General features: G+C 38.7%; 1 protein-coding gene across 9 annotated transcripts in view; it reads left to right on the top strand.

Annotated features, from left to right (window-relative positions):
* Nucleotides 1-4,720: 4,720 nt before the first annotated feature.
* CCDC91 (coiled-coil domain containing 91) overlaps nucleotides 4,721-21,502 on the top strand; it is a 124,887-nt gene continuing 108,105 nt past the window's right edge. For 2 of the 9 annotated variants that reach the window (XM_015627043.3, XM_015627042.3), the window contains exon 1: nucleotides 4,721-4,829. The gene's annotated coding sequence lies outside the window, so the exon portion shown is untranslated. The other 7 variants (XM_015627039.3, XM_015627031.3, XM_015627035.3 and 4 more) reach the window with 6 other exon arrangements.

Raw genomic sequence — 21,502 nt, 5'->3', positions numbered from 1 at the left:
ATGGGAAGAAAAAAAACCCCACTTTTAGAAGGCGGCCTCTGGGTTCTGCTACTGTCATGTAAGAGGAGAAATATAACAGGTAGAGGACAGAGAAGAAACGTTACTCTATAGCGGTTTTTTGTTTTACAGCAGGAGTTTTTTACTTTTTTACTGTCTACTTTTAGTAAATTTTCTTGAAAGGAAATTACAATGATTTCTATACTATGTTTTTTTTCTATAAAACCCTAACAGGAAAACAAGTGTAGTATGCCTTGACTGTGGGTATTTTAGTGGGTAGAAAAGGGTGGTAGAATTTTTCAGAGCTGGATTGTGGTATAGCAACAAATACACTTTTTGCATTATTGTCAATTGTGTGGACTGAAGTAGGTGGGTACCTCAATAGGGTAAAAATCAGAAATTTAAGTTGAAAAAGACTGAATTATCCTATACATGCTGGCTACTTTCACAGTTAACACAGCATTTCATTTTCTTCTCCTGCCCTTTCAAACTGACTGGACCTTGCTCCTACTAGTGACCCCAAGAATGAGAGTGGATGTTGGTTCTTGTCGTGGAAATAGTAGTTTCGCAACAAGATTAACTTGGTCCATTCTTCCCTGCTGATTACCAAACAATGGTTTATAAAGACTAGATTTCCTAAGCCTTGGCTGTACATGAAAAATAAAAATAGTGGTTACCTTTCATATAAAGGACCTCAATATCCCAAGCCCCATATTCTCCATCTGCTTCAGGGTAACAAAAGTACATACTTCATTTTGTTGTGTTTTATCACCAACTTCCCTGAGTAAGTAAGTAAGCCCTGTAGTTAATGATGGCATTTAATAGTGGTAAATCAATCCATATCTACTTTATAAATAATGCTTGTTCAGCAGTTTTACTTATTTCTCTACTAGGATTGAAAAAAAGCCTCCAGTCCAACAGCATTATAAACATTGTTTCCTTTGGAAGACGAACAAGTATGACTGGCTTCATACCACACAAAAATGCTCAAATGAAGGGGGGTATCACCCACCTATTTATAACCACCCAGTGTTACCATGTAAGGCTGAATGAATTTTAAAAAAAAAGTTCTAGAACTGACAGGAATCTCTATAAACTTTGCTCTCTAGGAGACAAAACAATAACATTCAGGCCATATTAAGATGATTCTTGGTCTTAGATTGGTTCAAACCATTTCAGGTGTAATTATAGTGGACCTTCTGTTTTTTAATATTATGAAAGGTCTTTTTCATATTTCATAAAACTCTAGAGAGGAACATAGTTTAAAGATGAGTACAGCTAAAAAATAAAACAAATCAACCTTTTGCTATTTACTTCATGCAACCTTAAGCTGAAATACAAGCCTCCCAAGCTTCTTCTTCCTGATTCCTTTTAAAAGCTGTAATAAGTGTATAGTTTGCAATGTGTTTCCTCCTCTTCCTTTTTTTATCTGCTTGCTGAATTTACACTTATTAAATTGTGCACTTCAAGGAATAAGTCTGAGTCTTGAGACAAATGGATTTTCTTATTTCCATTTTGCTTCTTTGCCCTTCAGTTTCCCAAAATACGGTGGTTGTTGAGAATCATTACTGCTTTAGAAAAAATGCCAAAAATTTATATTGATAGTCTGACCAAATTGAGGTATTCAGTGAAATGGAGTGCTGGACAATGGGAACCTTTTGGCTATTTCCTTACGGCATGCTACAACAGGAAATACTCCTAAAATATAAGGGGCAATATCTAGGGAGATTTTCAAAGTGAGCTTATGGGTGCCTTAAGACAGGTCAGATGAAGTAAAAAACCAAAAGCAGCTTATTTCAAGGCCTACAGTAGCAACTGAGTGGCAACTGAGTGGCAACTCAGGTGGGAAGATGATTATCAAAACAAAACTAAATCAGACCCCAAGGAAACCAAAAATACAGATATTTCAAAATTTATAGCCTTAAAAAAACCCAACAAACAAATAAACAAAAAAACCCAACCAGAGATAGAGGCCTGTGTTACAAAGATCTAAATTGTGTGGAAGACATGTTGAAATAGATTTTTAGACAAAGCTACACATAATCATACAGAAAAAACCTTGATATTTGAACCCTTTTTGGGAACAGTTCTAGTATAGTATACACACTTTTCTCTTGTGCTGCTGATATATAAACTAAGGATAGAAGATACAAATTAATTCAGACATGTCAGTGGAAAATCAAAATAAAAGTGCTTTCATTTGTCTCAGCTACCAAATTCTGACATGGAAAAAAAGCAAGAGAAATTTGATAATGGCCATTATAAAAGATTAATTAAACTCAGGAATAATATCAGTAATAATAAATTGTAAAAAGGAACATATTTACTTCTACTAAATTTCAAAATGGAGAAAATGAGCTAATTAGAGGAATCTACATTTGGAGGGGACCATTTTTCTTTAGATAAAAAGAAAAGTGCAGAGTTACATGCACTAAATACTAATTCTCACAACCCAAAAGACACAGCTGTGTTTTGAAGACACAGTGAAATTGTAATTATCTAATTAGGCTTAGTAAGAGCTACTTTTTCTCGTTTTTTTTTGCCCACAATACATTTATGCTTTCTGCAAAAACAGTGTAAAAAATTCTAAAACAGAAAAGGAACATGCTACTGAGATGCAATACAAGAACACACTGATGATAAACGTAACATACTTTAGGATTACTGCCTTCAGTAATCCAAATTTACATTAATCTGTACAAAGAAAATAATATCTTGATAGTAAAAAGAAGTGATATCTTCAGTTTATTGACGAAACAGGAGCAGGCACTCTAGGCCCCAGAGCAGGTTTGAACACCATCCTGGAAAGAACCTCCTGAAGTTCTGAGAATCTGAATGTTCATTTTTAGCATTACAGAAACAAACCAAATGTCTACTAGCTAAAACTTTATAAAACCTATTGAATGTACCAACATTAATATAGAATACTGAGAAGGTTTATTTAGGGAGGTTCTTTTTTTCCCCTTTACATTCAAGAAGAAATTCAACCATCTGACTGACATATAATGGTCTTTCACTAGGATAATACCACAGTAGAAGATTAACTAATGAAGAAAACAAGCCCTTAGTTACTGTTGCTGTCTGCTGACAGAACTTCCATCCAACTGTTGAATTTTATAGTGCTCAGGCACAAAGGCACAAACTTTGCTTTTTTTAATGGTATATCTTAGAAGAGTGATAAAGATGTATGCTATTTAACCCCCCAAAAAGTCATGTTCTATACCTACCTTTGGAAGCACTGCAGTCAGGTATAACAGGACACGAAACCTATACCATAGTATCTTTTAATTTTTAAATAATATTTTGCTGAGGCCATGGTACAGGTTGCCCAGAGAAGCTGTGGCTGCCCCATCCCTGGAAATGACCAAGGCCAGGTTGGACAGGGCTTGGAGCAGTCTGGGATAGTGAAAAGGAGTCCCTGCCCAGGGCAGGGGTGGAACTGGATGAGCTTTAAGGTCCTTTGCAAGCCAAACTTGTCTATAATTCTATGATCTTATGTTTCTTCATATAGTATGGAACAGGAAAATTGCTGTAAGGTATTGTTTTACTGGCATAATGTTACATCTTTTTTTATTCTATCACTTTTAATGTACTGTTCATTAATTATCTATCTACTAGATACTTACACTGTTCTGTTCACAGAAGAGGTTGCGTAGGGAAATTAACCCCTTGTTTTCCCAATTCATCACAATGTGTCATTCACAACTCAGCTGCCTGCCTTTACTTCAGCCTCTTTATGCCACATCCTCTCAGAGAATGGCACAAAGGCTTATGTCCTCCTGCCCAGCCCACGGCTGGTGTGATCCTCACTGTCCTGACAGTTCCTGATTAATCTCCATACTTCTCAGTATAAGAAAGACAAGGAGCTACTGGAGAAGGGCCTCAAAGGTGATGAGTGTGGAGCAGGTCTCTGATGAGGAGAGACTGTGGGCACTGGGGCTGCTTATTCTGAAGAAGTGAGGACTGAGAGGGGACCTCATTAATGCAGATAAATATCTCAAAGGAGTGCCAAAAGGAGGAACCAGACTCTCTCCAGTGGTACCCATTGACAGCACCAGAAGCCATAAACTAAAATACAAGAAGTTTCTTTTTAACGTGAGAAAGAACTTCTTCCCATTGAGGATGGCAGAGCATTGCAACAGCTACCTAGGGAGGGTGTGGATTTTCCATGTCTAGAGACATTCCAAACCCACTTCTGCACCACCTGCTCTCCATAACCCTCCTGGCAGGGAGGTTGGACTGTATGATCTCCAAAGGTCCCTTCCAACCCTCAGGATCTTGGAATTGTGGGATGACACTGAATGGAAGCCGCTGGTGCTCGGCCACGCACCGAGCCTACGGTCGGGCTGGGTGAGCAAACACGGACCAGGAAGCAATGGGAAAGGAACAGAGGCTCCATCGAGGGTTGGGGCTGCTCCGGCATCGGCGGTGACTTCTCCGGCCGCTGCCCGGCAGGGACAGTAAGCGGCGGGGGCGGCCCCGAGCCCGGCCGGGATGAGCAGCAGCGCCCGGCGCTCTGGGGGCTCTTCGCGACTTTAGGAGCTCCCCAAACACAGACAGAGTAGTTTAGAAGGTTTACAGAATAAATACTACTTATTCTCCAACGGGCGCGTGACGGGGCTTTCCACAAACCACATCCCGGTGGTAACAACGTGCGTCTTATATAACGCAAAACGCCCATGGACCCGCCTATCTAACCCATGCTCTCCGCCTACCTAATGCATATTTATCCTGTGATGTAATCTTACGCAATGCTCCAAGCACAAGGTTTCCTTCATTAAGCAACTCGTATTGTAGAAGTTATCTGACGCCATTAGTTGCGTTTACACAAGGTGAGACAACCCAGCCTGGGGACAGACAATTCAGCTCGGAGGCATCAAGGTGACCTCGGCCGCGGGGAGGCGGCCGCATCCACATCCGGGTGAGGCCGCGCCGGCGGAAGGGAAGGTGTGGCGGGGAGCGGGGACCAGGCCGTGACGGGCGCTGGTCCCGGCTGGATCACGGCTCTTCCAGCCCCGGGTCATAGCCCCGCCCGCCGGAATCATAGCCCTACCAGCCCAGGTCACGGCGCTGCCCTCCCGGGTCACAGGCAGGAGCTGCACTGGCCGAGCGGGCGGCAAAGCCCGGCAGGGCGTGGCTGTAGGGATAGGCCCTTTGAGGGCCTGCTCCACCTGCCGCCATTCTCCTGCCTCCACCTGCTTTCAGCCTCCGCTGTTTCCTCCTACCTCCACCTGCCCTCTCCTGCCTCTTCCTGCCTGCGCGTATTTGCACCTGCCTTCTTCTTCCTTCATTTGCCCCCTCTCCTGCGTGACCCATCTGAGCCCTCCCTGTGCTGCAGCACTGACGGGCCTGTGTGGCACTGGTGATGTCCTTAACGATGGGGCATAAGGGTAGCTACAAAAGAGGATTCTAGAATTAGTTCAGAGGAGCAGAAGGGGCCTGCCTTCCTTCCCTGTACCTTCCTTCTCTGTACCAGAAAATTGGTGTTCCTGTTAATGGGACAACCCTTGGAGTAGTTCTCCAAGGAGAGAGAAAATCCTGGCTATGAGTTTTTTGCTCTTCTACTTCCAAGGCCAAATTATATATGGCCAAGTTTTAAAACATTGTCCAGAATCTTTTAGTTATGAAATACCCTGTGTGATTTTTCAGAAGTGTGTGGGTGCCTAATATTTTTTATTATAAGTAGGGTTAGGTGTTGAAGTATTACTGAAAATTTCTCAGACTCTTGAGGCATCTAAACCATTTTCTGTAAATCTGGTCTTTAAACATTTTAGGAGTTTAGAGGCTTCTGATCTGTGCAGTAAGGTTGATTGTGTCCTCTTGATACCTCAGCACCTGAGCCCACACTTCTACTTTAGGATATTGTCATGATGATCTCTGCCTGCAGCTTTGGTTCTTGTCCAGAGACTCTAGTTTATCTCATAAGCAATTTTTCTTTTCTATTTTAGCAATTCTTTTAACCTATCAATTGTACACTGTGAATGCATCTTTTGCCACCTTACTGCAGCATTTTACTGGAACTTGGGGTGGTTTTTGTCACAGTGTTTCAACACCTGTTTCAGTAGACTTGCTTAATAGTTTTTGTTCTCAGCACTTCCTGGATGTTTGCCTTTCTGTTATTCCTATTTTGCTTTTCCACATATATTTTTTGAATATATGACCATGATCTGAGTGCCTCCACATCCATGGCTTGACTGTCTAAAGTAAATGTGGAAATGTAAAGTAAGATGCAAGTGTTGTAATTACTTCCTTGTTTTTCCTTCAGGAGCTCTCAGTTTCTTACTCCCTAGTACTGGAACCAGACTGCTGACCATCCTCAAACACAGACTGCAGGGCAGACAGTGTCTGTTGAGTACAGTAGTGGTCCTCATGCTGGTAGAATCAGAAAGAAGAAAATCACAGTAGTATTCAAACAAGTGATGCATGGATGCTCAATGAAAGGTAGATAATCCCAGAGCCTTTTTTCAGAGCCTCTTGAAGAGATTCTTAAGAGTATTTTGAAAGAAAGACAGTTAAATGCAGGAGATAAATTTATGTGCTCTGTGCCTCAGTGTGTCTGTGTGAATAGTTCCACCGGCAATGCTTTCTGGTATTAGTCTGGGACATTGAAACTGAGATGGTGTTTTACTGTAACTCAGCTGAGGGGGTAGGTGAGTCATGTGCACACCAGATTGAGACAACTGGCATTAAAATAGGGTCTGTCACCTTTGGATTTGTTTTTATCCAAATCTTTCTCTGATCATTGCTGTAATTAAGTTTAAGGCTTCCTACCAGTTTGATTCTACCTGGAATGGTTGAAAACTGAGCGTAGCAGATGACAGAAACCTCCATGAGGATTTGGAGACGCAGTGATCAGTCTGTGCCTCACTAGAACTCCCACTGCAGTTTCAGTCCTTTCACAATTAATTGGGAGCTCCTTGACTGTTTTCTCCTTGTCTTTGAACATTATGGGCGGTTGGGCCAGCTCCTTCACATTTCTTTCCAAGTGACACAACTACTGCCAGAGCTTGGTAAAGAGTATCTGCTGTCTAGGCACTGTTAGCTGCTTCTGTGGTGTCAGGCTGATGACAGCCACACTGATTTAGAGGTGCCAAAATGCAATTATGCTATGAAACATATTTCTGGTCCAGAGGAACAATTGGAGTGCACTCTTAAGGGCAATAACTCCCCAAATCTTTACAGAACTGCTGACACAGATATCTTAAGTGTGCTGTATCTGTGAGTGCTTGGCTGGATTCATACTGAAAACCCAGCTTCCAGGAAAGCTTGCAGCACCACATAGAAAAAAGTTTGTGGTGTGATGGAAACATACTTTGTGTGAGTCCTTAAATGTAAAATTCACAGTGCCTTCCTGCCCATGTTCAGCTCCATGAGTTGTGATCTTGTGTGTGCAGGGCCCAGTATCCTCATGTGTGGTGTAATCTGCTGCTGTCCATCTGTGTAGTGCTTCATGCTCTAGTGCCCTTACGGAGAATTGTGAAAATTAACTTGGTCATAATAATGAAAGAGAGAAATTCTTGTTAAACCAGTCTTGGTAACTTTTTCAGCTGGTTTGGGTTTGTGGTTATTTTTTCGTTCTTGTTTGGTTTTGGGTTTTTGTTTGGTTTTTTTGGGGTTTTGGGGGAGTCTTGGTGGTTTTTATTTGTTTGGTTGGGGTTTTGGTTGGATTTTTGTTTGCTTTGTTGTTTGTTTGTTTGGGGGTTTTGTTTTGTTTTGTTTTTTTTGTGTAGGGCTTTCCCTCCAGTACACTCCAAGTCTCAGGCTACAGACTCTTAAGTCATGTAGACTAAAAAGTGCACTCTAAGTGTCAGATCATCTACAAAGTGTTTCAAGGTGATTTTCAGACACTGTATTATAACATCGAGTATGCTTCCGTACTTCATTACTTTGATATTTGTTGTAAATTTAACAGTGCATCAGAAATTCAAAGTGCAGGACTTGATTTTCTTTCTTGTGGCTCATACTTCTAATGACTTAAGATTTATGTGGAAATAATTCTTGCTGGTGTTAGTAAAAATAAATTAATTAAATTCAAGGGTTAGATTTATCTTTTCTGATAAGGCCTCTTGCAACCCTAATCTTCTCTCATCACTTTGCACTCTTTAAGCAAAGGTATCTGTTCTCTAGACCTGAATCTCCAGAAGTAGTTATATTTTTACAGATAAAAGTCAAGTGATTTCTAATTTTATTAATGTAGATTTATATTATCTAAACTTTCTTAGCATACAGTAGGATTTGTATTACTTTGTCCTGAAAAGTTTGGGATTGATCAATGTGAAGAATTTTTCTTTTCTGACATAGCAGGCTTTTTTTTCATTTCATTGTTCAGTTGGCAGATTTATTTTAGGTGTGACTGAAATGAATTCTGGGGGTTCTGTCCACTCTTTCAATTAAACCATTAAAAATGTAAATTCCATTCTAGGGAACAGTAGAAGAAACAGAATTACGTACCCATAAATTTCTTTTTAAGTAATCACAGAGGACTTTCTGAATTAAGAAAAAAGTGAATGAAGTTTTTTACTTACAAATACAAGTGGCAATGGATGTTCCTCAAGAGATTTTTAGGGATGTAATTGTTACAGAGTTCTTCCACAGTTTTCCAGCAGCTTTATGTGACATAAAGTTTGTTGGCTTAAGTTTGTTGTCATGCATGAAGCTAAAATTTCCTATGATCACCTTGTTACAGACACTGCCTAGTAAACTTTCCCATTCTTTGAATCACAGCTACAGGAATGGGCATAATATTTATAAAGTCACTTTGCATTCTCAGAAAGAGAAATATTTAACATATCTATATAATGCCCATAAAATAAAAGGAGTTTTTTCTGTTTGTCTTTGGAATAACAAAAATTGAGGTTTTGAATGTTTTTCAGAGAAGAATTTGGAAATGGATTTAGCTTAAAATATGTCTTGTGTTATATTTGCAAAACTTCTAAGTTTGAGTTTTAAGAATATCAAGCATGTCAAAACTACAGTGCTAATTTAATTAAAAAAAATACTTAAAATCTCAGGCAGTTTGTGAAACTCAGAGGTCTATAAAAACTTAGTGAAAATGATACAGGTCTAAATCCTGATTTTTAGGGCTTCCACAAACAACTGTAGTAAGTTTTAGAATGTAGAGTTTTCACCTATTCAGCATTTTCCTTGATTAAAGAACCAAATTTACCTCCTTATCTGATAACATATGACATCATAATACTCAAATATTAATTCTGGCAAGATTTCACTTGCAGTGAAACGTAAGTCAGGTTCAGATCCATTCTTCCATAGACCCATTCTTCCATAGGCGCCAGGAATATTCCTCTCATTTTAGTCCAGTCCTGGAAAAGATGGCAAATTTTTGTACACATATATATATTAATTTTAGGTGACTGTGCAACAGTAATGGTTGGTGCTATTCGTTTGCTTTTGGAAAAAGTAATTAAAATAATTAATGCTGGTAGAAGAGGTGGTTCCAAATTGACACTTTTGCTTCTCTTCATCTTTCCCCATGTAGCAGATATATACAGGGCAAAGTAATCTCTGCTGGAGCGTAGGTTGCTTGTAGGAATACAGTTGGAATCTGGCACTAAGGGCTGACAGTGTTTAAAACTTGGTATCTTTGGAAATGAATGATTTGGGGTGCTCGATCACATTTTGAAGTGCAGAACATCCAAACTCAAATTATTCTAGTGTAAAAACTAGTAATTTCAAGGCTGTAGCCTTAGATCTGTTACTAAAGCTATTACTTTTCCTTCAACAAAGGACTTAAAAGGGATTTGATGTGCTGTGTTATTTATAGAAAAGCAGTTCTCAGGGACATTGCTATCAGTGCTTCAGCATGCTGGCTGATTGTGTTTCAGTTTTGTACATACTGGAGAATTAAACTCTGGCTATGAACCACTGCATACACAGCCACACCAAGGCACTGTATCTTTTGATCTGAGTAGAAGATGAAAAATGGCAATTACCTCTTTCAAGTGAAAATTAGTGTTTATGAAAATGGAGTGGAAATTCCATACTTCAGTATGGATACGATAGAAGGCATGTCCTGTGAGGAACAGCCAAGGACTTGGGTTCATCCAGTTTGGAGAGAGGGAGGCTGAGGTGTACCTTCAATGAAGGTGGCTAGGCAGGGCAGAGGCTTCCAGGTGGTTGGTGCCCCAGGCATGTCCATGTCTTGGAGGCACTTGTACAATTCCCTTCCTAATAAGCTCCGACTTTTGGTGAGGGCTCAGGCTGTTAGACCAGATGATTGTTGTAGGTGCGTTGTAGCTGGAACTATTCTGTTCTGTGAACACTCTGGGGAGGGGATGCAGCTGGGAAAGAGGATATTGAATAAATATGAACTGAAAGGCATGACAGATGCTTGCTCTAAGCTGTGGACTTTTCAAGAAGATCACTGCTGTAGACATCTTTGCTATTGCACATGTGATTTGGGCATATCAGCAGAAGGCAGAAGTTATCTGGAAGAAGGTGAGCAGTTTAAAGGTGCTTCATCAGTTAATAACCATGCTCAAAAAAGAGAACATAATCTGCAGCAAAACAGGTTGTTTAACTGAATCCTGTAAGCAGTTTAACATAGAAAGATGCAGCTGAACAAACTCCCTTTGTCTGGGAAGCGGAAACTAACAATCCATTACATCAATTCATAAGCAATTTGATCTCAATATACAAGATTATGAAAGTATTCTTTGTAATAACCGTACAAGCCTTAAAATTCGAAGCCCATAAGTAATTTTTTTGTCTGCTTCCCCGGTGCTTATGTTCAAGTGAAATGATTCCATGTAAAATTTGAAGATTTGAAATACAAAACTTGAAAAGGTTTAGAAATTATTTTCTTTTCTAAATTTCGGTTAGATTGTAAATAAATAAATATACTAAATAATGCCCTAAATGTTATAAGTTCATTCTGTTTCCTTAATGTTTATTCTGTGTCTCCTTAAGGTTTCTGAATAAAGTGACTGCAGGTAAAAGCTATCCAATATTCTGTGTATTGTCAAAACTTGGTCTTGTAGTTCTTTATTCCTTATTAAATACTGTGCCAGAACCCACTACTAGAATTTTTTTATCTTGAGGTGCGTTTACAGAAAGATGGTATTGCTTTACTTTGAATTTGTTTCAGTATCCATTTAGATGAAATACCTATGTTTTCATTTAATTATCTTGTATTTATTGCAGAACACAGTGATGTATGGCATTTTTTAAAATGTCTGAGGAAAGGAGACCTACAGTCAACTTCTTTGTGCTAGGCTTGCTTTTTTCAAAACTTAAACAACACTTTACTATGTTACCATTCTTGAGCTTAGTGTGTGTATATAAAGAGAAATAAAGTGGAAATCCTGTCTCTGAGGATTGGAATTTGGTGTAGATTTAGATGGAAACCAAAATATTTTAGCATGCATTTGCCAGTTAAGCTTTTGAAAGGACTTTCCATGAGGTGCAGCCTCTGAAATAGTGTGAGTTTCTGAATAGGTTTCCACATCATGCACATGCTTGCTTTTAGTTCATAAGTTGCCACAGTGAAAAATCAGTATCTTGGCCTGATCAGCTACAGACTGAAGGAAAGTTATACTTAGATTGAAATCATGGAATTTTTAAGGTTGGAAAAGACCTTCAAGGTGGTTGGGTTCAACCATTAACCTCACACTGCCAAGTTCACCACCAACCCAGCTGCCACATCCACATGTCTTTTAAATGCCTCCAGGGTTGGTGGCTCAGTCACTGCCCTCAGCAGCCTTTTACAGTGCTTGACAACCCTTTTGGGAAAGATTTTTTCCCCCCCAATATTCCATCTAAACATCTCCTGGTGCAACTGGAGGTTGTTTCGCCTTTTCCTGGCCCCTTTTCTCTGAAAGCAGAGCCTGACCCCCACCTGACTGCACTGTCCTGTCAGGGAGTTGTGGAGAACCAGAAGGTCCCCCCCTCAGCATCCTTTTTTCCAGATCAGATAGTCCCAGCTCCCTCAGCCACTCCATTCACAACTCTCTGGGCCTGTTCACCCAGCCATTTATTTTACCCAACAAAGAGTGCATGTCCAAGCCAGGAGCAGCAAGGTCCTCCAGGTGAAGATGCTAGAAAAATATAAGTTTTACTAAAGTCCAGGTAGAAAACATCCAAAGCTTTTCCCTCATCCAAAATGCATGTCATCTTGTCACAGGAGATCAGGTCAGATCCTCCTCTCTCTGCAGGTGGGAGGAATACTTGCTAATTCCAGCCAACTGGGACTTCCCCAAATAGCCAGGACTTCTGATAAATGATTGGAAATGGCTCTGTGGGCTCTCTCAGCAGCTTCCTCAATACCCTCAGGTGGATCCCAGCAAGCCATGTAGACCTGTGTGTGTCTGAGAGGCACAGCAGCATCTTCTGCATGTGGGGGTTCGTTCTGCTCCCTATCCCTCTCTTCCAGCTTGGAGCTGGGTACCCTGGGAACACCTGGTCTTGCTACTGAAGACTGAGGCAAAGACAGCACTAAGTACCTCAGCCTTTTCCACATTCTTTCACACTATTATTTTCTGCTGCATCCAATGAGGATGGAGGTTTAGCCCTCCTTTTCTTGCTGTTGTATTTATAAAATCATTTTTATATTGTCTTTTATGGCGGTAGCCAGGTTAAGTTTTAGTTGGATTTGGGCACTCCTAAATTCCTTCCTGCAGAACCTCATGCCATCCTTGCAGTCCTGCTTCCCCTCTGCTCTGTTGTATTTCCAGCAGACACCCAGTAAAAGGGCCAGTCCTTTAGAGACTGTTTCATCTGTCTCTTCGTCCTGGTTGGGTGGTATGTAACACACTTCCACCAGGATATGTGGATATCTACCTTGTTCACCTTTCCTCTGATTTTTACCTGAAACACACTCTGCCCCCTGTCCCACCCCCCACCCCCTTTTTTTTTCTTTGTTTTTTTCCCCACTGGACAAGTTCCTGCATTTTTGGTTGGCACTGATAGACAATAGCATTTTAAACTGACTCTGGAAGTAGTCTCGGAAACTGAGTTTAAAACCACTTTTGCTTAATCCACTTAAGAATGATTCTTACAGAAATTTAGGATTAATCGCAATGTGATGAATGATAAAACAAGATACTGATACTCTGGGACCAGATTAGTTCTATTATTAGGATCTAAAAAATAGCTTTCATTGTAACATGCCAGTCGTGGGTGGGGAGACTAAACTCCACAACTCCAGGTGCTAATGAGACAAGCCTCGTTTGTTATTCAGAACTCACTTAAATACCCAATTCAAATCTCCCAGGCTATACAACCATTGGCTGGGATCTCTCTCCCTGCCCAGCTTCCCAGCCAGTGCTGTGCTTACTTCTCAGCTTGGATGGGGCAGGCTGAGGGTCCCCTTTAGCTTATCCAGGGACATGTTCAGGCATGAACTAGGCTAGCTGAATAGGATTTGTGTTGTGGTCAGATTCACTTTGTCCAGTCCAGGCCAGCTGTACTGTGACAATACTGTGACATTTCATAAATACTTTTTCTAGTTAAAGAGTGCTTAAAAAGTGTGTGATACAGCTATTTGACTTCCATCATATTGAACATACCTGAGATTTAGTTAAATTGTCCTTACAAATGCATTTATGAACTGCCTTTAATGTTTATAAAGAGGCCTGACTTGCCCTCTTGTTGGGGTTGAAAGAACAATATTGGTTTAATAATCTTTAAGTGGAAAAGAGACAACTAATGTGCTTGAAAATTTCAAAAGCTCAGGCAAATTACACTTATATTTGGAAAATATTTCATTTAAATTGACTGTGTGCCCTGAAGACTTTGCTATACATAGATCCTTTTTGTTTTACTATCTGAAAATAAGTGTGTTCTTGTCTTCTTTTTATATATATATATATGTATGTCTATGTACACACACACCTGTGTTGCCCCAGTGGTATATTCACAATTGAGCAAAGTTAGTAGTTTTTTTCTTTGGATTTTGTTTTGTGTTTTTTTCTTTTTATTTTTTATTATAGCAAGCAGAAATAATATCATATAAATCCCTAGTACTTTCAGAGCATACCTTTAGAAGTTAGGCATCTTTGTCATTCATTTATAAGGGACCAAGGTAATACTGTTAGGAAATGAACTTGTCAGTAAAAGGTTTCAGAATGTTTTTACAAGATACTGGCTTGCTAAATTCCCTTAATGTTGCAGCATGGGGTCAATGGTAGGGTGCTGCAACCTTTCCAGAAGCGTCTCCAGGAAAGCCTCTTTGGTCAGCACCACACACCCACACAGACACTCATGCAGCTGGACAGATATTGTTGGAGTCAGCAGCAAGGAGTAGAGAGGGGCCTTTGTATGGGTTCCATGAGGAGAGTTTGTTCCCCCTAGCTCGTGAAGGGTCCAGGAACAACGGGCCCAGAGCAGGGCTGTGCAACATCACTTGTACTAGGGGTGGAGAGCAACAGGGACCAATGAACTTAGGGCCGGAGGGTGATACAGAGGAGGGTCCAGGGTGCCAGAGCCAACCAGTCTGAGGTAGGGGAGGGATCAGAGAACTCGGGCTAATAGGGGACCAAGGATGAGGGAAGGTTCTAGGGATAATGGAGGGTCTGAGGAAAGGATGCAGGGAAGGAACCGCCCAGGGGGAAGGAAAAGGGGCTGGCCAACAGGCCAGGCAGAAGGGTAGAACTGGAGTACAGGCACCATCAACAGGGATGGACCATAGGAGGCGCCTTAACTGTTAAATTATAGTGGCATCCCTCCAAGGGGATTTACCACTCCGGGGCAGGAGGCTCACAAATCCCCACACCTTAATGTATTCCAGACTGTGTTCAGGAAAGATGAAAGAGGTTAATTTATTGAGTTATTGTGATGTGAACTGCATTAATGACATTATTTTAGTAAAACAGATGACTACTGAGTAGGAAGAGTGCTCAAAAACAGTTACAGAAAATGTCAATCACTTTTCATAAGTTATGATCTAGATATAGTATATGTAAAACACTCCAAAATGAAGTAATTATCTTTCTAACATACTTGAATGTTTTTTCTTTTAAAAAAAAAAGTTAACAAAGTTGTTGCAAAAACAGAATACATTTTGATTTTAAATGGTTGTCTTTCATTAGCATCTAGGCTAAAATCTTTCCAATTTCCTCATGGTATAAAATACACCATCATCTGATTACAGTCTCTTGTTAATAAATAAGAGTTTTGTGGTTTTAGGTTAGGTTTTTTTTTATTTTTTTATGCTAAATTTTATTCAGCATTGAATCTCATGGAAAAATTACTGTTTTTAAAAAATTAGGTGTATTTAACCTGATTTAACTCTACATGACTGCAGAACATGTGGAGTAGGTAAAGCTAACAAAGGATGGAACATTGACAGTGTCTTTGGTACAGCAGGGGCTAATGATTAGCTTTTGCTTATTAATCCAGTCCAGGTTCCTCCATAAGGTTTGAATTACAAACCCACACACCAACTAAAAAAGTGAGAGAAGGTTGAAAGGAGGCTAGCATTCTCAGAGGTGAGTTCAGTTCTAGTCTTAAGCAAACTACAACAGGCAGGGTCCTGGTCAGAATTCTGGTGCAAGCCAGCCAGGCTCCCTCCTGGGCTCTCATGAAATGCATTGAGTTAGAATTTCTTTAAATTATTTTGGCATTTTGGATTAAAATAAAAAGGTTTTTTCTTTGTTATATTTAGTGAAATGGTTTACGATATTAATTTTCTGTGTAAGTTGTGCAGTGGGCAAGATTTGTCCTGGGGAAAGTAATCATTTGATTATAGGAATAACCTAACGTACTATTGATTATGAGAGAAGGAAGACAGTTGTAAGTTTTTCTGTAAATTTTTATTTTTTTACAATCATATATTTTAGAAGATAACTGGATTAGCTTGAAGTTGGCCATCCACATTTTTTTGTCAAAGCCTCTACAGAAAATTGTAGTTATCACCTGAAACTTTAATTGATAAATGCATTTATTTGAATTACTATTGAATATAAATATAAGGCATTAATGGTTATTGTTTTAATATTCAAGTTTTTTCTTGCTGACTTTAGTCAAGCAGAACTTGGTTTCATTGGGAATTTTGCTGACTGAAGACCATGTAGACCATTGCCCAGTAATTAATGTAGTTAAAAGATATCACTCTATATGTAGTTTTCACTTTGGAACTCAAATATTCTGTTGCCGGTTTTTGCAGCATTGCCAGAAGGGATACTTTTGCATAGTAATTTCTGGATAAATTTCAGCAGTTTTCTTTAAACAGTACTGGTTTCAAAAGCCATTAAGGTCTGTGAATGTGTAAGGCCCTTGTTACCGTAAATAATTCCATGAATTCTCAAGTATATTATTTCTAATTTGACTGTGTGCTTGTATAAAAACCAAGTGTCCACTGCAGCTTCTTACTATTTTGTTCTTGTACATGGATTCTACGTCCATGGAAACTTTATATCTGTTAGGCATGAATTTATTTCCAGTTTAGCAAAGCTCTTAGAGGACTTATAAAATTGTTAGTTAAAATAAATTGCATGGGAGAAGGAAAAACTATTTTCTTTTAAACCAGGAAGATGTGGATCATTTTGATTTTGTCTGTTTGTTTGGGGTTGGGGGGGAGTTTAACTCTTCTTGAATGAGAAATAATTTTTGCTTAATTGTAAACTGACATATGATATTACTGGTATCAGTGCTCTCCTCACCTACTTGGTCCTTAAATGTTCTGGTAACTTGCTGAGTATGGAACCTCTTAGGAAATGTCTCCCTCTTTCTGAGAACGGCCTGGTAGTTCTAACAAATCTTTGTCAAAAGCTTTGGGCCTAGAGAAGAGCTGTATTCTGGAAATGCATAGTAGTCATAAAGAATCAAATTGAAGTGATAAATTATTTTTAAGTATTGAGACCTGATTAAAAGAAAAGCATTTAGGTGTTGAGCTCAGATCCTGTTTTCACTCCAGTCTGATCTGGAATCTGTTTGCAGCTCCCTCAGTGTTTTACAAAGGCATTGGTGGAAATCAGCCTTTTCTGTGAGAAATAATTTATTTTTTTTTTTATTGCAACAGAGAACAAACAATTATGATAATATCCATTTGGTCAAAGGTCATGTGGTGAAAAGTGTTGTGTTGCATTGCATGCTTAGGAACAGACCAAAAAACAAAGATGAAAAAAAGAAAGAGAATGTGCAAAAACATTCTGGCAGCAGTGTTTTCTGTTGGAAAGCACATTGGTATTTTCATTTTATTTGATTATGAGTTTGGAGTTGGACAATGTGAAACCTCCTCAGTTTGCTTCATAAGAGTCATATGTAAATGAATTATAAGTCACATTGTGAGTTGCTTCTTCATGAACCGAACCATCTCTTTAGGAGAGTATGGAAAATCAAATTAATCTGCTTAATATATGAACAAAAAGTCATCAAGTCTTTTTAAGTATTAGTAAAGGAAGAAAAAGGTGCAATGATGATGTATTCTTCTTTCTGTGTGGGAGGGAGAGTAATATCTGGCCTTTTCTGCTTCTAACAGTATACCTGAGCTTGCAAAACAAAGGTTTAAAAGGGTTTTTTTAATGGCCAATTGTGTTATATTTCAGTTTTTGCATTAAACTTTCATAAAATCTGAATTTCTAGTAGGTGATTGGGGGGAAATGAATATTACTAGCATGTCTGTTATTTAAGGTTTTCTTTTTCAACTTTCAGCAACTGAGTCATATAAAATCAGAAAGACTTGAAAATCTGAGACATAATTGTTATTCTTTTTGATAATATCATGTCAGAGAAATAGCTGAATATCTTTTTTCTTGCCTTAAATTAATATCTTTCCCTGTAAGAAGTGCTGTACTTCCAGGGTTTGGAGGAAGCTGAGGGGAGTTGTTTTATTAATTGGAAAAGTGAGTCTTCCAGTTCATTAGGAGACATAGAGAAATTATAAAAGAATGCTGTGTATTTTTGTTTAATACAATCCTTTCTTACATAATGTATTTATTTAGTATAATTCTGTTTTACCATGTGCTTCTGATTTTGTGGGTTTTTTTGGTTCCTTGTTTTTTTTTTTTTTAAATGTCCATGGTCACATGTCAGGTTTTCTAACATAAGATTAGAATGATAACCTGTAAATGCTGACATTTCACAGTTTCTGTGAACTGTCTATATGTAACCTAAAGAGTGTCTTTTTCATAGTATTTAACTATCAGGTGTACCGATTATCCTTTATATTTAGACCTTTAGTATCCTTTTTTACTTTCAATTAATTTCTAATTAATTTAATTTAATATTTAATTTTAATTAAATTTTAATTAATTAAGAAAGCCTCTAAGTTCATCACAAGATGATCTACAGAATTTTTAAAGGTTTTTTTTTTTTCTTTTTTTACTTTAGAAATTCTTCATCTGGTGAAGGATTGTTGGTTTTTAGAATAAGTTATTCACTCAGCACCAGATTTTCCTAGGCAGTGCATCCAGCCAAAACCTGGTATTTCCCTGGGTTTGTTTTTGTTTAGTTGGGGTTTTTTTTATTTTTTTTCCTGTAAAGCACATATTCCGTCTTAATGTGAGAGGTCTTGAGCACTCTTTTCATAACATTAATGACATTTATTTGTGCAAGTTACCACACATCCATTTGAGCATGCATTCAAAGTCTTAGATTTTTGTTTGACATGTTGCTATATTAAATTGTGTTGCTATGGTGCTCTTACTGTTACTAAGATTGTTTCAAACCTTCTATTCTGACATACCTGTTCCATGACAAAGTTTGCTTGAGGCAAAACTTGATGCCTTTTACTCTTGGAAAGCGTCTTGGAAAAAGAGCTTTACCTCATTTTAAGTTCTGTTAAAGCACATTACTGTGATTTGCAGGAAAAAAGAATTCATTGCATTTTCTAATGCTGCTTATTAACAGGAACATGGAGAAGCAGGAGAATTTCAGTTGTCAGTCTGAGTTCTTGAAGCTCAATAATATTTTAAGTGGGAATGCATTTGAAACCTGTGACCATTTTGTTTTTTGCTTTTAAACCCTCCATTTCTTAAGCTTATCAGACGTGAATTGTAGAAGAAAGGTCACAATTTGTTCTAGCATTCCCAAACCCTTAACAGGAGGTGTTTCTGTACCCTTTATTTGCTTCTAAGTAAAAATATTATGTTCCTAAAGCTGCACTGTGCAAAAGTCAAGTGTATAGTTGGAGTGCCTGGTTGCATGAACTTCTTGGAGCTGATATCAGCTCTTCTCTTGAGAGAGAAGCCCTGAATTACAAAGAACTGTGTCTGTTAAGGCCAAGAGGAAGATAAAGGCTGAGACTCAAACTGACTCAAAGAGCCATTGTTTCATTATGAAGTGTTAGACTTTTTTTTTCAGAAGAGTTGTTATTTGTAAATGTCTTACTACGTTCATGAACAAATGATTCTTAGGAAAGATTTGGAATAAATTGATAAATTAACAAAGTAATTTATTAATTCCAATGAAGAAGCATCCCCATGCGGTTTTGCTTTCTTGTCAGGATTTTTTTTTAATGCCAAAAGTTCACCTCAGCCTTTTTCAAGAAACATTTCTGTTGAGTACGAAGATTTATATATGACTTTTTTCTTTGAACTCATGGTGAAAATATTTCATAGAAACACAGAATCATAGAATGGTTTGGGTTGGAAGTGATCTCAAATCTCATTCATTTCCAACCCCCTGCCATGGGCAGGGACACCTTCCACTACCCCAGATTGCTCGGAGCCCAATCAAACCTAGCTTTGGACACTTCCAGGAATGGGGCAGCCACAGCTTCCTGGGCACCCTGTTCCAGGGCCTCACCACCTTCACATGGAAGAATTTCTTCCTGATATCCAATCTAAGCCTGCTCTCTGTCAGTGTGAAGCCTTTGCCCCTTCTCCCATCACTCCAGGCCCTTGTCCGGAGTCTCTGTCCATCTTTCCTGTGGCCTCCCTTCATGTACATTTCATTAGGCTTTCACTCCTTTTATTCCTCTTACAGCAATGAAGATTCTAGAGCTACTCTTTCTCGTTCATGCTCCTCTTTTGAGACTGGTTCTGTCATCAGCAAACACTGTCATAAATGATCTTGGGCAGGTGTTGGTAGCTATGAAGAACAATGTCAAAGTGGATTCACTTTTTTCTTTTAATGATACTGTTGTGGATCACACTGAATACATTGAAACAGACCAGCCATGGAAGGGGCACTTGGAAGTTTTCTAATTCAAAACGCTGTGTAAAGCAGATCTGGTTAGAACAGGTGGGTTAGGGCCCTGTCCAGTTAAATTCTTTGTGATCATCATCAGTAATTAAGAGTCTGTTGGCAGCCTCTTCTAGTATCTGGTCACAATTTTTATTATTCCATCTTCTGTCCTAAGGGTTTTGTCCTAATCCTAGTGCAGCTCTGAGAACAGTCTGGGTCTGTCTTTTAAAGGCCTTTGTCCAGTTTATGGGTTCCAGTAAAATGAGAATACTTTGTTAGGAGTTTTTAGTCTACCATGGTCACTTTTTCTCAGACATCTGTGGGACTCATGGTGTCTGATCATTGTGACCTAATTAGCAGATGACAAGTTAGGCTTTTCTCACCTTTTTTTGTTTGTTTGTTTGATGGGTTTTTTGTTTTTCTGATTTTGTTTGGTTTTTGTTGTTGTTGTTGTTGTAGAATACAAACTAAATTCCAGACTTCTGGATTATCATTAGGCTGAATCAGGTTTCAGAGACTGTTCTTCTTGACTTGATGTTGACTAATTATAGGTATTGTCTGGCTGTACTTAACATAAATGTTTAATTCCAGTTCAATTCAAGCTGCTTTCTGAGATTTTTTTGGGGTGGATAGGGAGAAGGCTTGGTGAAAGGAAAGGGATTTCCTCCAAAGCACAGTATGCTTGAATTGTATCCACTTTGCCAGACTTCTCACAGAAGTTTATGTGGATTTTAAAATGTGTGGCTTTTTAAGTAAAGGATATTTGTGATAGTGAAAGCTTAGACAGGCCCATCAGAGAAATATAAAAGTTAACTGTGATTCCTTATTTTTATAAAGCAAAAACTAGCCTTTCTATGTTCTGGTCAAAAGAAACCAGTTGTGGTGAAGATTAAAGATCTAAGGTGAAGCCCTAGCCCTTATGTTCCTGAAACTGTTAGAAGTACCCTGAAAGTGAGAATATTATTTCTAATGATTATTCAAATTTCTTTAACAAAGGCTATATGAAGCTATGGTGTTTATTTATACACTGTAATTCTTTTTCTTTCTAAAAATATTTTTAACATTGGGAAAGGCAGTTATGGAAGTCTTATAGATTGTGTAAGAAAGATGGTGTTACCACATGAAGCTAATACAAATGTTACAGCTTTTTAGGGTAATGTTTTGATACTTGCACCATTGGAATGTGAAAGTAGAGTTATTTCAAAATTACTGGTGATGCTAGGTGTGGAACATGATGTCGGTAAGATATGGAAGTGTATACATATACATATATATGTATATGTATATCCAGGATCTGGATCTTTTACTTCAGGGAGTGTCCCTATAAAAGGACTAAGTGGCAAAAAGTTTCCCTCCCTCCCTCCCTTCCTTCCGCCACTTCCTTCCTTCCGCCACTTCCTTCCTTCCTTCCTTCCTTCCTTCC

This window comes from Parus major, chromosome 1A (assembly GCF_001522545.3).
Source record: "Parus major isolate Abel chromosome 1A, Parus_major1.1, whole genome shotgun sequence".
In the NCBI taxonomy this organism is placed as follows: domain Eukaryota; kingdom Metazoa; phylum Chordata; class Aves; order Passeriformes; family Paridae; genus Parus; species Parus major.
The sequence above is the reverse complement of the archived record's forward strand: the minus strand, read 5'-3'. Positions and strand labels throughout refer to the sequence as shown.